Here is a 14,661-nt window from a genome sequence, read left to right as displayed (position 1 = left end):
CCTGTCCCTCAACATGCTAGAGATAAAAGCTTTCCCAGTGCTTTTTCTCAATGAAGCTCTATGGCCCTTGAATTTCAAATATAGGAAGAGACAAGTGCAGCTGTCCACATTCAGCATCTTATGACTTAAAACGATTTTAAAGTCTTGGTTAGAACAGCAGCTATTGAAAAATGTCAGCGAAATGAAGAGTTACATAAATTTTAGTTCAGTTAGGACTCGTGTGTGTGTGTGTGTGTGTGTGTGTGTGTGTGTGTGTGTGTGTGTGTGATTGCATGCTTACACAATGTCATTTGGGGACATTCATGTTCTTCCAATGATTGCTGAGAATTTACTGTCCCTTCCACAGGGAATACGTGCAAATATGTGATAGAGATCACCTGGTCTTGTCTTACTTTTCAGTGTGACTTTCCCAGGTGGCCCAAAGAGCTACAGAAAGAGCAAGTTGTAAAAATCAGTTTAAGGAAAACTTCTGGAATTGTAGTGTAAGGAGCTCCATCAACCATTTTCCCAAGGAAACTACCATAACTAGTTAAAGTTATAAAAGAACAGTATTTCATGTTCTGGAAGTTGTCCTAATGACACGGTGAAGATGCATATTATTGACAGAGATCACAAATGTGGTGCTCTGAAGAGATACAGGTGTTCTTAGTGACCTGAGAAGAAGAGAAACAAATTACATTTGCTGAACACTCACTGTAGTTCTGACAGTGTGGTAGGTGTTTTAATATATGTTGAAATATACTATATGTATGAGACTTAATTGAAGTCTCACAAGAACACCAACAAGTTACTGCAGGTTAGTTGATTTCGTAACTTTCACTTGAAAGGAGAGATGTATTTATTTAAAAAAATTTTTTTTTCAACGTTTATTTATTTTTGGGACAGACAGAGACAGAGCATGAACGGGGGAGGGGCAGAGAGAGAGGGAGACACAGAATCGGAAACAGGCTCCAGGCTCCGAGCCATCAGCCCAGAGCCCGACGCGGGGCTCGAACTCACGGACCGCGAGATCGTGACCTGGCTGATGTCGGACGCTTAACCGACTGCGCCACCCAGGCGCCCCAAGAGATGTATTTATTTATTGACTAGCTATATTTATTCAACATGTTCTGTATACCAGTTGCTGGGTTAGGTCTTGGGAATACACGACCCAATAAATGGATATCGCTGTTATCTTCATGACTCTTCCTGTGTAGCTGGGGAGCAAACATTTAACAAACACACAACTGGTGATATATTTATAATGGGGTATATATTTTATCACAAATATAACAAATATATCAAAAAAGCTATTGATTGCTTAATATATGCCAGGTATTAAACTGCATCCTTGCCTATGTAAGAATTTCGTATATCTTATATGATACTTGACATTTATCTGACAGGTACTGTAAGTTAGGTACAGTATTAACAACCATATTTTATAGTTGCTGAAACCAAGGCCCATGGAAGTTAATGACTTACCCAAGATGTCACAGGCCAGTAAATGGAAGACTAAAGCTTTGATCCTAGATATATTGTCTCTAGAAGCGTAGGTGTGTGTATATTATGCCCTAAACTTTACCCCTACCATCCTTACACAATTTATAAACAGCATGGCTGGAATTTAAACCCTTGTGTTCTGACTTCAGAACATACACTCTTGAACCTCTCTGCCATGCTGTCAATGTATGAACAAGGAACAGAACAAGTAATACTTTGTGCTGTGAGTAATGCAAAGAGGGGATCTAATCCAGAGAAGGTGCCAGCCAAAAAGGGATACTGAGGTTGAGGCACATGAGCTGAGTTGTAGCTACTTAATAAAAGGGGAGAAGAAGGGAAACAGTGCGCCTGGACAGAGGAAAGAGGTTGTGAAAGTCTCAGAAATGGTGACAGACTTAAGGCATGAAAGGAAGGTCATTGTGGCTGGCAAATGTTAAGTGCAAGGGGAGTTGGAGACAGATGGATCTGGAGAGGAGGCTTGTGGTCCGTTCATGTCTCAAAGATTAAAAAGATAAGGGGCGCCTGGGTGGCGCAGTCGGTTGAACGTCCGACTTCAGCCAGGTCACGATCTCGCGGTCCGTGAGTTCGAGCCCCGCGTCGGGCTCTGGGCTGATGGCTCAGAGCCTGGAGCCTGTTTCCGATTCTGTGTCTCCCTCTCTCTCTGCCCCTCCCCCGTTCATGCTCTGTCTCTCTCTCTGTCCCAAAAAATAAATAAATGTTGAAAAAAAAATTAAAAAAAAAAAAGATTAAAAAGATAAAAGGAAAGTTTATCATCAGTTTCAAATAGTCATAAAAGGATCAGAGCTCAGTTTCTAACTACTGTTGAATTTTTCCAGTAACTCTTGAGTTCAACTTCTTGTTTTTCATAATTTTTCAGGTGCTCTTTCAACTTTTAAGTATGAGAAAAATGAAGGAACTGGAGACTTCTGTTTCTACTCAGTAGCTGTAATAAGAAATCTGCATATTGGACTTGCATCTTGAGAAGTTTCAGTGAAAACCCTTTAACTGATGGTAATTTGTGAGTTGGAAAAAAAAAAAACTTTGTTCATCTGACAAGAACATTTGGTGAGTAATCAGATACGTTCTACATAAAGACAGATTGCTGGACTTGAAATTAGTATTTTATTGCAACTTTATGTAATGAATATATTATTTTATGACCTGTCAACTGTTTAGCCATAATTACAATTCCTACGTACAGAACATTCATTTTGTCCTTCCAAAAGAGCATCAATTATATTTCTTTTAGACAAACTTCACAAGAACTCTAATAAGTGGAACTACTTCCTGTTTGCCTTTATAATATTCCCCTAAAAGTCAGCCCTCCTGGTAGTAAAATGGTTTATAATTAGAAATTCAGATCAGCCATTATACATTATTTCCACTTTCTTTATTTTTGAAATTCATGCAACTAAGTGCGATCAGGCAAAAAACAATTAGAGATGTGCTAAAATACTTACAAAACATTTAGCTATCAGATATTTTCCCAAGCTGTTTGGTCTCATGTTTGAATAGTATTTTGAAACAGTCTGTAATGAGAAAAATTCTATATTAAAAGCGCATACATTTTGGGGCACCAGAGTGACTCAGCCAGTTAAACGTCTGGCTCTCGATTTCAGTTCAGGTCATGATCTCACAGTTTGTGAGTTCAAACCCCCATGGGGCTCTGCGCTGACAGATTCTCTCTCCCTCTCTCTTTGCCCCTCCCCTGCTCATACACTCTATCTCAAAACAAATAAGTGAACTTTAGAAAAAAAGCACACACATGTTTATAAACATACATACATGTTGTAAATAACAGTTAAATAAATAACAGATATGAACATAAAGGTGCCTTGGTGTCTGATTTGAGATGAGAAGGCTTTGACATAGAACTTAATTTTTCACTCACATACTATATCTAAAGAACACTGTGGGTGAAAAAAAGAAGAGATATTAATGTATTTACAATACAAAGCTGAATCTGTATCTCTTTTATCCGCCTCTGTTTCTGCACATTTATCTTCGGGAAGATCAAGCCAGATTTGCCCACTTCCTGCTGTTCATCTCAATGCTTTTGTGTATTCTGTTTCCTCTGCCTGTTGTGTCCTTTCCAACCTCCACCTGTCCTCACATGTGTGCCTCTTACATCGTTTTATTTTTTTTAGTGTTTATTTATTTTTGAGAGCAAGTGAGCAAGCGAGCACGAGTGGGGGAGGGGCAGAGAGACAGAGAAAGACCGAGAGAGAGGGAGAGAACAGAATCCGAAGCAGGCTCGAGGCTCCGAGCTGTCAGCATAGAGCCCAACTTGGGGCTCAAACTCACAAACCACAAGAACATGACCTGAGCCGAAGTCAGAGGCTTAACCGGCTGAGTCACCCAGGCGCCCCCTCTGACATCGTTTTAAATTCTAGCTCCAAAGTCCCTTCCTTTTAACTTTCCATCGTTCTTCCTCTTCTCATACATTATTTTATTGTATTTGTTAAAACTGTTTCTGCAAAGTTATATTTATTTACATGCATATTTTCCCTAGTACTATCGTGGAATGTAGGAAACATGTTCTAATCATCTTTTATCCTTCATTTCTGGTGCAATACTTAAGACCTCATGTTTACTAAATGTTTTGCAGATGAGGTTAGGATGAGCATATATTTATAAGCAGATGAAGTAGAGCACATACAGTTCTGGCCGTAGTTATGCATTGGCAAAGGGATGCAAGAGAGCACATTGTGTTCTGTCAGTGGCTACTTACCCAATGTGTTAGAGAAAGTTTGGAGCAAGAATACAGAATCTGGGGTGCTAGAATATGAAGGGTCTGGTTTGCTTTGCCGAGAAGTTTGTTTGGCATCCTGTAGACAAGAATGAGACCTGGAAAGATTCGAGCCAGGAAATGAGATAATCAGATCTGTCTTTTGGCAAGAGAACCAAATGGTGGCATGGACGATGAACTTTATTACAAGACAGTGGAATTAAAAAAGCTAATCAACGTGATATGGTTGTTAAAGAAGAGCAAATTAATGAGGAAGACATTTTGAAGATGTAATTTACAAGATTCGAAGAGAATATGTTGCTAAAAATTCATTGTAGTGTTGCTAATGTGGCCGGATGGCATGTTGTACTGTACCAAGTGACGTCTGCTGTGATTTTCAGTCGAAAAATGTGATGCTGCTCTTAGACAACACTGTTGCCTGGCTGGACAGCAGAGTTCAAGAGGAAAACCTGTAGAAATTATCCTCCACCACCAACCACCACTCTCCGTCATCTGGATCCTATTTTGGGGGGCAAGGCAGTGAGTAAATTCAGTTGGGCATTAGAACTTTCAGGTGAATTCAGGTCTCTTTTATTATCAGTGTATGGAGTATTTAAGATGCCTTTACTGGATATAGGGCTTTGCCTTGAAATAGTTTCAATAGACTTTTTTTGTTAATGTATGTAAACTCACCAAATCATTACTCAGCAAAATAAAATAATTTATTTCTTGAAAGAATGGCCATCCCTTTATCTCTCCAGTCCTAGTAACCAACACACAGGTAAGCAGTCCCTTAATAATTGTTTGCTGAACGAGTGAAGGATTGAATGCAGAGTGAAAAGAGAAAGACATGTAACTGCTTTGTGACTTCTTTACAAACACATCTAAAGAAGCACCATTTGTTTGATTCTCTTTACTTCTCCCAAATGTCGCTTGTAAAGCCTTCATGGATTTATATTATTATTTTCATATAACATTTTGCAAATTTTTAAAAATTTTATTTATTTGTTTTGTGGGGGGGGGGAGGGGTGGGAGGGACATAGAGAGAGGGAGAGAGAGAATCCCAAGCAGGCTCCACGCTATCAGCACAGAGCTTGATGCTGGGCTTGATCCCATGAACTGTGAGATCATGACCTGAGCTGAGATCAAGAGCTGGACGCTTGACCAACTAAGCCATGTAGGTGTCCCTTTGTCAATCTTTTTAAATGAAAGAGGCATGCTCCAAAAATACAATAACTTCCAAATTTTCATGGTTATGTTGTTCCAAGTTTAAAATAGATACTTATCACTTAAAATAATTGTTGCTTCAAAATCTAAGAATTCTTTTCCTTCTATTATTAATGTGACAAATATTTATCGAGGAACTACTGTGTCCCACATGTTGCTGTAATGATGATGCAAAGTGAAAAGACACGGTAACTATTTCCAGTAGTTTATGACCTTGCAAGGGGGAAAACATGCACATAAAACGTTCATTACCAGTTGGGTAGTGTATTTGTTTCCTAGGGCTTCCATAACAAGATGCCATGGACTGAGTAGCATAAAGAACAGAAATGTATTTCCTCACATTTCTGGACTCTACAAGTCCAAGATCAAGGTATTGGCAGGTTTGATTTCTCCTGAGGCCTCTCTTCTTGGCCTACAGATGACTGTCTCCTCACTGTGTCTTCACATTGTTGTCCTTCTGCATGTGTTCATCTCATATCATTTTGTCTCTAAATTTCCTTCTCTTATAAGGACACCAGTCATATTGGACTAGAGTACAGCCTAAAGACCTCATTTTGACTTAATCACCTCTTTAAAGACCACATGTCTAAATAAAGTTACATTCTGAGGAACTGGGAGTCAGGACTTCAACATGACATTTGGGGGACACAATTTAGACCATACTAGGGAGAAGATAGAATTTGGCGCATCTAAAAGAATCCAGTGTCAGATTCAAAGCACTCAAATTAAACCCAGAATGGGCAGATATTGATTTATTTTTTAAGCAAATAATAAAGATAAATTTATGCCGCTGAAGAAACTTACATGAAAATATAATTTTTACAGCTTTCTCCCTCTCATGCTGTCTGCTATCTGCTCTAATATGAGTCATAATCATTTCTAAAGCCTCCACTGAGATGTCATAAACAAAAAGGATCAGGATTTTACAAAGCATCAATGCCTGTAGCAGATAAGCACAGAGTTCATAAAAAAGATATTTTTAATGCATGAGGAGTGAGGACAGTGAAGGGATGGGTGGCAAGATAGTGTCTATCAAGTACATCTACAGAAAAACACTCTCCAGTAGGGCTTCTCCAGGGCACCCACCTACATCCTTCCATCAGGAGATGAGCAGGGCTTTGTTCTCAAAGGAAGAGACATTTATTGTACATATGGATTTGCTTTTATTGCCTGCAATCCTTCTCCCAAATCCCATCTGTGATCTTAAGGAGTACCTCTTTTCATACAACATAGTTCCTGATCAAGACATTTGTTTTATAGAACAGAAGTGCAGAGAAATGTATTGTTCTTATGAAATGTATTGTTCTCATGATCCCCCATCACTCTGAAGCAACTGTCCTGATACAATGATGCCATGGCCTTCTGAGATGCCAACTGGATGACTAAACCTTGTGGGGTTTGGGTATTGTCCTCTAGGATGTGACAAATGGTCTACAGCAGCAGCTGTCATATGCTGCTCTTTCTCTCATAATTAGTATTCACAAATCCAGAAAACAAGGAGTGAAATAGGAGTGACTTCTCACTATTACACTGAGATCCACTAACATCATTATTGTTGCCTATACTCAACACCTCTCGACTTGCTTGTCTTGATTTTCCCCAACGGAGAAATATTTAAACCTAGGCCTACATCAATAGTTCCATTAAATCAAAATTTAACTACCACTTGGCTTCTTTGGGCTCCTCATATTAGTGAATCAATAGGCAAAGAGAGTAATGGTGTTCTGTCTGAGATGATTGATTCTGATTATCTGAGAAACTTGGCTGTAATGGGGTAAAGAGAAGTATGTCTAGAATGTAGGAGATCCTCTGGGGCCCCTCTTAGTACTTCTGTACCCAGTGATTAAAGTCACTGGAAAATGAAAACAATCAAATACAAGAGGACGCTCATGACCTCAACTAAAATCATAACTGGACAAGGTGCTTGCTGAAGCAAAAAGTGGGAAAACAATGTAATTATAAATAACAATTATGATCACATGACCAATGGCAGAAATGAGAACTATAATAGTTATGGATAGTATTTCTCATTTTGATATGCATATACTTACTTGTATATATGTTAACTTTTTAAATCTTTTCCTCTTACATTTGTCTAGCATCTAAAATAAGAAGTATTAATAGTAGTTAATATTGTATCATAGTTTGATTTATAAGATATCAAAGAGGAATGTGCCTGAGGTAGAAGAGGAATGAACATCACCTAAGGATGGATAAAGGGACTTTGTATCTCATTTTGGGGAGAGGATTGTATAAGGGACAGTTGCCTTATGTTGTATGGAAGCAGAATTGTGCTATTGTTTTACTTAGAAATTATTTTAAGTATGACTAATAAAAGTGTGTGTAAATGTCAAGTTGACAACGGTGAATTGTACTGAAATTATATTGTGTCAATTTAGCATAGCTAGAACTACATTTCTCAGAAATCCCTTCCCTTTATCATTCTGGGTTTAGTCTGAGCTAGATTTTGTTAATGAAAATTGGAAGACAGTAGTGAAATAGTAGTTGTATTCTTTTCCCACACATGAGGTTAGACTAGGTCAGTAGGCACGAGGCAGTTCACACGTGTTATCCCTTACCTGCTGTTATCACTTACCTTTTCAGATGTGGGCCAGCATTTGACCCATGGCAACTCCAGTTCCTGCTCGTCTTCTCTTTTACCTTTGCGACTCCTGGACCAGGTGTTTGTTCTCCTGAGAGCCAAGGATGCCAGCTTCATCTGCAGGACAGCCTCCTCATCATATTTAGAGGCTTAGAGGCAGTTGGAGATCCACACAAGGTCCAGTCTGTCCACGTGGATTTCACCTATCCTCACAATTTTCTTTTAATCTCTGCTGTCCCCATTGGATGTCCTTCTTCCTTTCCTTACTGCCTCCCCAGCTGACTTTAGACTTCAGCACCAGACGGTATCAACAACCTCCCAAAGTCTATTTAACCAGCTTCCTAAATTGTGTAAGATCTAATCCTAGTAATCAGTGTGTGTATTGCAGGAGTTCTGTTTCTGTGATTGAACTCTAGGTGATAAAATTAGTTAGAAATTTTAGAACCAATAGGGCAGTACTTTCTTATTTTTAGAATATTATTCTTTTGCAATCATGGAAAACTGAAGTTAAATATCTGTACATATGTATCAATTTATTATTCTCACACACTATGCAGTTATTTTATCAGTTTCTAAGACAGCAAAATACTATGAATTTTGTCATTATTCAACAAATATAACATTTGCACAGTTGTAGGAAATACATTTTAACTAGAATTGACAGAAGCCAATGACTTAATTTCATGAAAAACTGTCTTTTCTCACCATTTTTAAAAATGCAGTGTCGTGATTTTTATAATATTCTATGAATAATCAATTCTGCTATTTTAAAACTGTTTCTAATTTTGAAACTTAGTTGAGACTTTAAATGCTAGTTAAATTTTAGACTTCATTTTCATTCTCATTATTGGTCTTTTCATTTTGTTTTGAAAAATTAATAAGGTCTGAAGAACTCTATTCTGACTTTGGTCATTCTTACAACAAAACATTTTCAAATTTTGATTTATTTTTCCCTCTCTAAGTAGGTACCCTGGGTAAAAGTGCTATTACTGACCAGATTAACACATAAAAGGAAAAACATGGGTTTGGCACCTGACAGTAGTTTTTTCTTCCAGCTCAGGATGGTATTCCTTTCAAGATTTGAATTATTGTAGGAACAGATGGACAGGCAGCCAGTAAATGGTCTGCCATTGCCTTTATTATCTTATAAAGCACAATGCTCTCATAAATATTTTAATCTAAAATTCTAAGGCAATAGCTGAACTCTGTCTACTTGTTCATGGTGCTGTTGATATAGGAGTACTATATAATTCAGGTAAGAAAAAAAAGGGGCAGGGTAAAATACAAAGACAGTACACCTCAGAAGGTAAGTCTAATGCTGCATTTTATGAAAATAGAAAATGGAAAATAAATTGTTTAAAAACCACAATCATATATGGCATTGTCACATTGTACAGAAACCATCTTTATAAATCAAAGAAAATTTTATATTGAGGAAATGCCTTTATATGTTTTAGAAAAAAAAATATCTTTCATCATTTGTGTTAAGCAGGCAATGATTCAAATTGTATTTTTACTAATTAAAAATGTGGGAAATTAAAACTCAAACTTAGATCTAATGTCTCTTAGTTCATTCACTGAAAATTATCTTCTCTTTTAATTTGCAAGAATATCACAATGTGGCCAAGGAATGAGAATATAGTCATCAACTGATTCTTTATCAGAGTTCTGTAACCTGTTTAAAGATATGAAAATAATTTTTTAAAAATGCCAACCATTCTGCAGTTATCTGCACTTCCAAATACATTGTATGTAGATCCATCTGCAAAGTATTAAAAGCCATATATTATGTATTTACTCAAAGGTATCACATATTGAATTACTGAATCTACTTTTCTAAAGTTGTCTTTTTAAATACATAGAGATTTAAGAATTTATAAGAATGCCTAGGATGTTTAGGAAACGAATAGCAATATAATTTGTAGTCCTTTAAAAATAAAATCCCTTTTTTTTTGACAAAATGAGCCTTATTTCTCTGAACAATAGTATGTGTGATAATTCCATCATATTCATACCAAGAAATTTCCCATCTACACTACAATTAAAAGGGAATCAACAGTAATATCTTTACTAACTTTATATGTAGCTCCTCATGGACTATAAGAAAAAAAAGGAGATACCGAATAATTTATTACCAAGTGAGAATATTTTAAAAATGAAAAAGAGCTTGGGGAAAAGAGAAATAGATATACCAAGAGAGAGACAGAAAGGAAAATCAAAGTGGAGGCCATGCAAAAGATCAAAGAAAAATGATGCACCTAGAAATTTTCTCTCATCTTGGTTTATTGATGTTAAAAGCAGTCATGAAAGGTATATCCAGTTATAAAGTTGGAACTAAAATATTTTAATTGTAAATCATGCCTGACTTTAGAGTTAATAAATGTATTGATACATTTTCTCATTACATTTATTTTTCTAATTTTATACTTTGATTTAAATTGATAGTAAATTTAATTCTTCTAAATAGGCTTTTCAAAACATTCTTGACTATTGAATTTCTACTCATTATTTATAGATCTGATTAATAGATAAAAACTGACCCTTCTCCCAGAACAAAATCAGTTACTAGTCTTACTTTACGTCCACCACATTAGAACTGTTCTATTCCCATTCCCATCATTCTATCTTACATAACAGTTAGTTATACGACTGGCCCTTGAACACACGTTTGAACTGTGCGTGTCTACCAATATGTGGATTTTTTTTGATATGGTACAATAGTATAAATGCATTTTTTCATGATTTTCTTGATAACATTTTCTTTCCTCTAGCTTTCTTTATTGTAAGAATACAGTATATAATACATATACAATATATGTATTAATCCACTGTTTACATTATTATGTTATGGTTTATGTTATTTGATTGAGTCAACAATAGACTATTAGTGGTTAAGCTTTTGAGGAGTCAGAATTTATATTCAGCTTCTTGACTGTGTAGAGGTTTGGTGCCCCTAATCCCCGTGTTGTTCAAGGGTCAATGGTGTATATGGCTGTTACTTTCATTAGAAAGGATGTTTTTTCAAGGCAAGTATTCCTTTCTTCCTTCCTCTCATTATTTATGACATTATAGTGGGAGAGGGGTTCAAACAAAGAATATTCATCACTATATTTTCCACAACTATATTTTCTATCTAGCATTATTCAAGGAACCTGCTAATAGGCCTAATAATGTATAGCTAGAACTACATGAAGCGCTTACTCTCAGGTAGTACAACAAACCGTTCATGTTAATGATGTTGTGGTTCATCCAATCAACAAATATTTATTGTGCTCTTGTGAGTATCATGCAAGGTGTTGTGGCTGAAATGGTGAGCAGGACTGACTCATGGAACTTACAGTCAAGTTGGGAAGACAGAGAAGCACAAATAATCTTGCAAATATATAAGATATATCAGTTAAGTTACATGCAATATATCAGATAAATAATGTGTTTCTCTGTTCATTTATGTATTCATTTTGAACTCCAGTTATTTGTGATAATCAATCTTATTCAATAAAATTGCACATTATTCCAATTTTTAGTCTTCCTTTAAGAAATTTAATGCAATTTTATATTTTTGTTCCTAATGACTCTGCATCTTTGATGTATTATATTCTGAATGAAATATAGTTCTCCCCCACTATTATAAAGTATGTTTTTTTCTTTAAGTCATCTGTGTCCAGGCACATTAATAATTATCACTTTTTGTTTGACAAAGTATCTTTGATTTTATAAACACAGTATCTTTATCAAAGAAGGATAATACTGTGTATCTTTTTCAATATTCAAACTGATCATTTTTTTTTTCTTAACGCATTAACTTGATCCTCTATCAATAGTTGAGTAGTAGGGCTGATTGCAGCCATCTCTGTTTTATTCCTCATTTTCATAGAAATAAGGTTAGCATTTGCTGTTAGTTTTGACATAAGAGTTATTTTTCATATTGGCATTTCCTTCCCATTTTCCCATTGTCCTTCCTGCAAGAAGTATGCATGGCCTTCTCCATGGCCATTTGACTTCCAGTACCTCACAGTTGAAGTTGTTTTGGTTCAAGGAGTCACTGAATGTCATGTTCAACAGAAGCTTTAAGAACCATTTCATGATTTTGCTAAGATTCATTTTCTTCTACTTCTATGAGTTAAAACTAAAATATTTCAATTGTAAATCACAATTGATTTCAGAGTAGGTAGGCTACTACATTAGCCAGGATCCAATAATGAGGAGGATATGTGGAACAAAATTGAACAGAAACAAGCAGAGCCAAAGTTATGCCCTGAATACATGGAAATTCAATGAAGTAATTATTTCTTGCTGTGTGATAATTACTAAATCATTTGCTTCCAAACATTCTTATTTTATTTAAATTTTCATTAGAATCCCTGTAAGTTTTATCTAATGACCTTATGTCATCCATTTCTTTTTTTTTTATTAGAGAGAGAGAGAGACAGAGACAGAGACATAGAGACAGAGAATGGGTGGGGGAGGGGTTGAGAGAGAGGGAGAAAGAGAGAATCCCAAGCAGGCTCCATGGTATCAGTGCAGAGCCTGATGGGGGGCTTGAATTCACTAACCATCAGATCATGACCTGAGCCTAAACCAATAGTCGGACACTTGACTGACTGAGCCACCCAGGCACCCCTGTCATCTATTTCTAGTTATATGATTTTTCCTTTTAATGTATTGATTGAATGGATTATGTTTATATAGTTCCTGAATTATGACAACATTCCTGGACTACCTAACTGTAGTATATTAAACACTATCTATAGTACCTACCTATTAAACACTACCTATAGTATAGTATAGTATACCTATAGTATAAACACTACCTAATTATAGTATATTATTTTTGTTAAGTAATACTCAATTCTGTGTATAGCAGACCCTCTTTATCTGCACTATCCCTTTCTGTGGTTTCAGGTATCTACAGTCACTGAAAGTCTAGAAGCAGATGATAGTCCTTCTGACCTGTCATCAAGTCAGTAGCACTCTGTTGCTGCATCACAATGCCTACATTATTCACTTCACTTCATATTGTCAAATAGACATTGTATCATCTGACATCATCACAAGAAGAAGTTTGTGTATAGTCCAAAAAGATATTTTGAGACTAAGAGGCCACATTTACATAATTTATTTTACAAGACATGTCATAATTATTGTATCTTATTATTGTTCATCTCTTACTGTGTCTAATTTATGAATTAAACTTTATCATAGATACATATGTATAGGAAATTAAAACATAGCATAAATAGCGTTCAGTACAATCTGCAGTTTTAGGCATCCACTGGAGGTCTTGGAACATACTCCCCATGGATAAGGGTGGATGGATATATATATATATAGTATTAATTAAATTAGATTTGTGGCATAAAATTTGTTGATAAATACCTTGTAGTATTGTATGACCTGAATAATTTTAATTCTACAGGTATTAGTTTTGCAAAGGTTTTTAAGAACTTTAAAATTTTCTGTACTAAATTCTCATTGAAGATGGCAGGCTGAGAATAGGCTACAATCTTCTCTACACTCCAGATTCAGAAAAATTTTGAAAAAAAAGCCAAAAAACAAGCACTTAAGGTATAAAAAGGGAACATTTCACCACTTCACTGACCATAAGAGAGTTAGACATCTCTCAGAGATGGGCACCATATAAGATGATATGGGAAGTTACAAAAAATAGGACAAAGGCAAAAGGCAAAACCAAATCCATGACTGTTGTACTGTTGTATACATGGAGACAATGGATGCTAAGAGGTGGATGACGCCAGAGAGACCACAATAGTAGTAACCAAGCACGTGAACTCCTAGTGTAAGCTTTCAAACATGAGCATGAGTGATTGATATCAGGCAAGAGAAGCAGGGTATTGTGGATGGTAAAGGATGGGAGAAATATGGAGGACCCATATGTAGAAAGCTAGCACTGAAAATACCATTAAGGTACTGGCTTCTTGCTTTTTCTGAAACTATACCAGAATTCAGGACACATTTTATTCTCCCTAAGCAGTTTGCACAAACAGAAAACATAGTCGAAATGGAAATATATTCCCAAAGATGAAGATACAGTCAAGATGTCTAACAGATAAAAAAAATAAATAAATAAAACAAGACACATACAAAGCTCAACATCGGAGAGAGAATTTAAACAATGTTAACTAATAGAGGAGGCAGAATTGGACTTTCACATAAACATGAAAACACTAATCATAAGAGCTGACATTATTTCCTAGGTGGCCAGCACCTTTTTACGTCTATGTGTTCTACCATTAAATGGATGAAAGAATGCAGGAATAGACCAAAGTCCTACAATAAGAATGATTAGCAGTAAAGGAATAAAAGTGATAAATCTCAAAAATGAAAACTGTTGTTGAAATTAAACACAGAAGTCCAGAATGTCCTGAGAAGAAGCATGCATTACGTTCTGGAAGATCTTGTTGAAGGGTTAAGCCAGAAAGCACCACAGTTGGAGAGAGATGAGGCATGTGAAAGAAAGATGGCAAAACGTGGAGGCATCTAGCAGTTTCAATATCTGACTTACTGGAAGCCCAGAGGAAGTACGTGGGATATAGGTGTGTACAAGACCACAGGCGATCTGTACTCAAGAAGGAGTCTGATGAAAAAAACCCACTCTGTCCTG

At 36.2% G+C, this 14,661-nt stretch overlaps 1 long non-coding RNA gene across 1 annotated transcript in view; it reads left to right on the top strand.

The window, feature by feature from the left end:
• The window catches only part of LOC121043647 (uncharacterized), a 229,153-nt gene that overhangs the window by 165,180 nt on the left and 49,312 nt on the right, over positions 1–14,661 (top strand). Inside the window, exon 3 of the long non-coding RNA XR_005796957.1 lies at positions 2,360–2,547. This is a non-coding gene — a long non-coding RNA (uncharacterized LOC121043647). The remainder of the gene's footprint in view (positions 1–2,359; positions 2,548–14,661) is intronic.

This window comes from Herpailurus yagouaroundi, unplaced genomic scaffold (genome assembly GCF_014898765.1).
Source record: "Herpailurus yagouaroundi ecotype Mexico unplaced genomic scaffold, PumYag 187, whole genome shotgun sequence".
NCBI classification, from domain to species: domain Eukaryota; kingdom Metazoa; phylum Chordata; class Mammalia; order Carnivora; family Felidae; genus Herpailurus; species Herpailurus yagouaroundi.
Note: the sequence above shows the minus strand (reverse complement) of the source record. Positions and strands in the feature narration are given on the sequence as shown.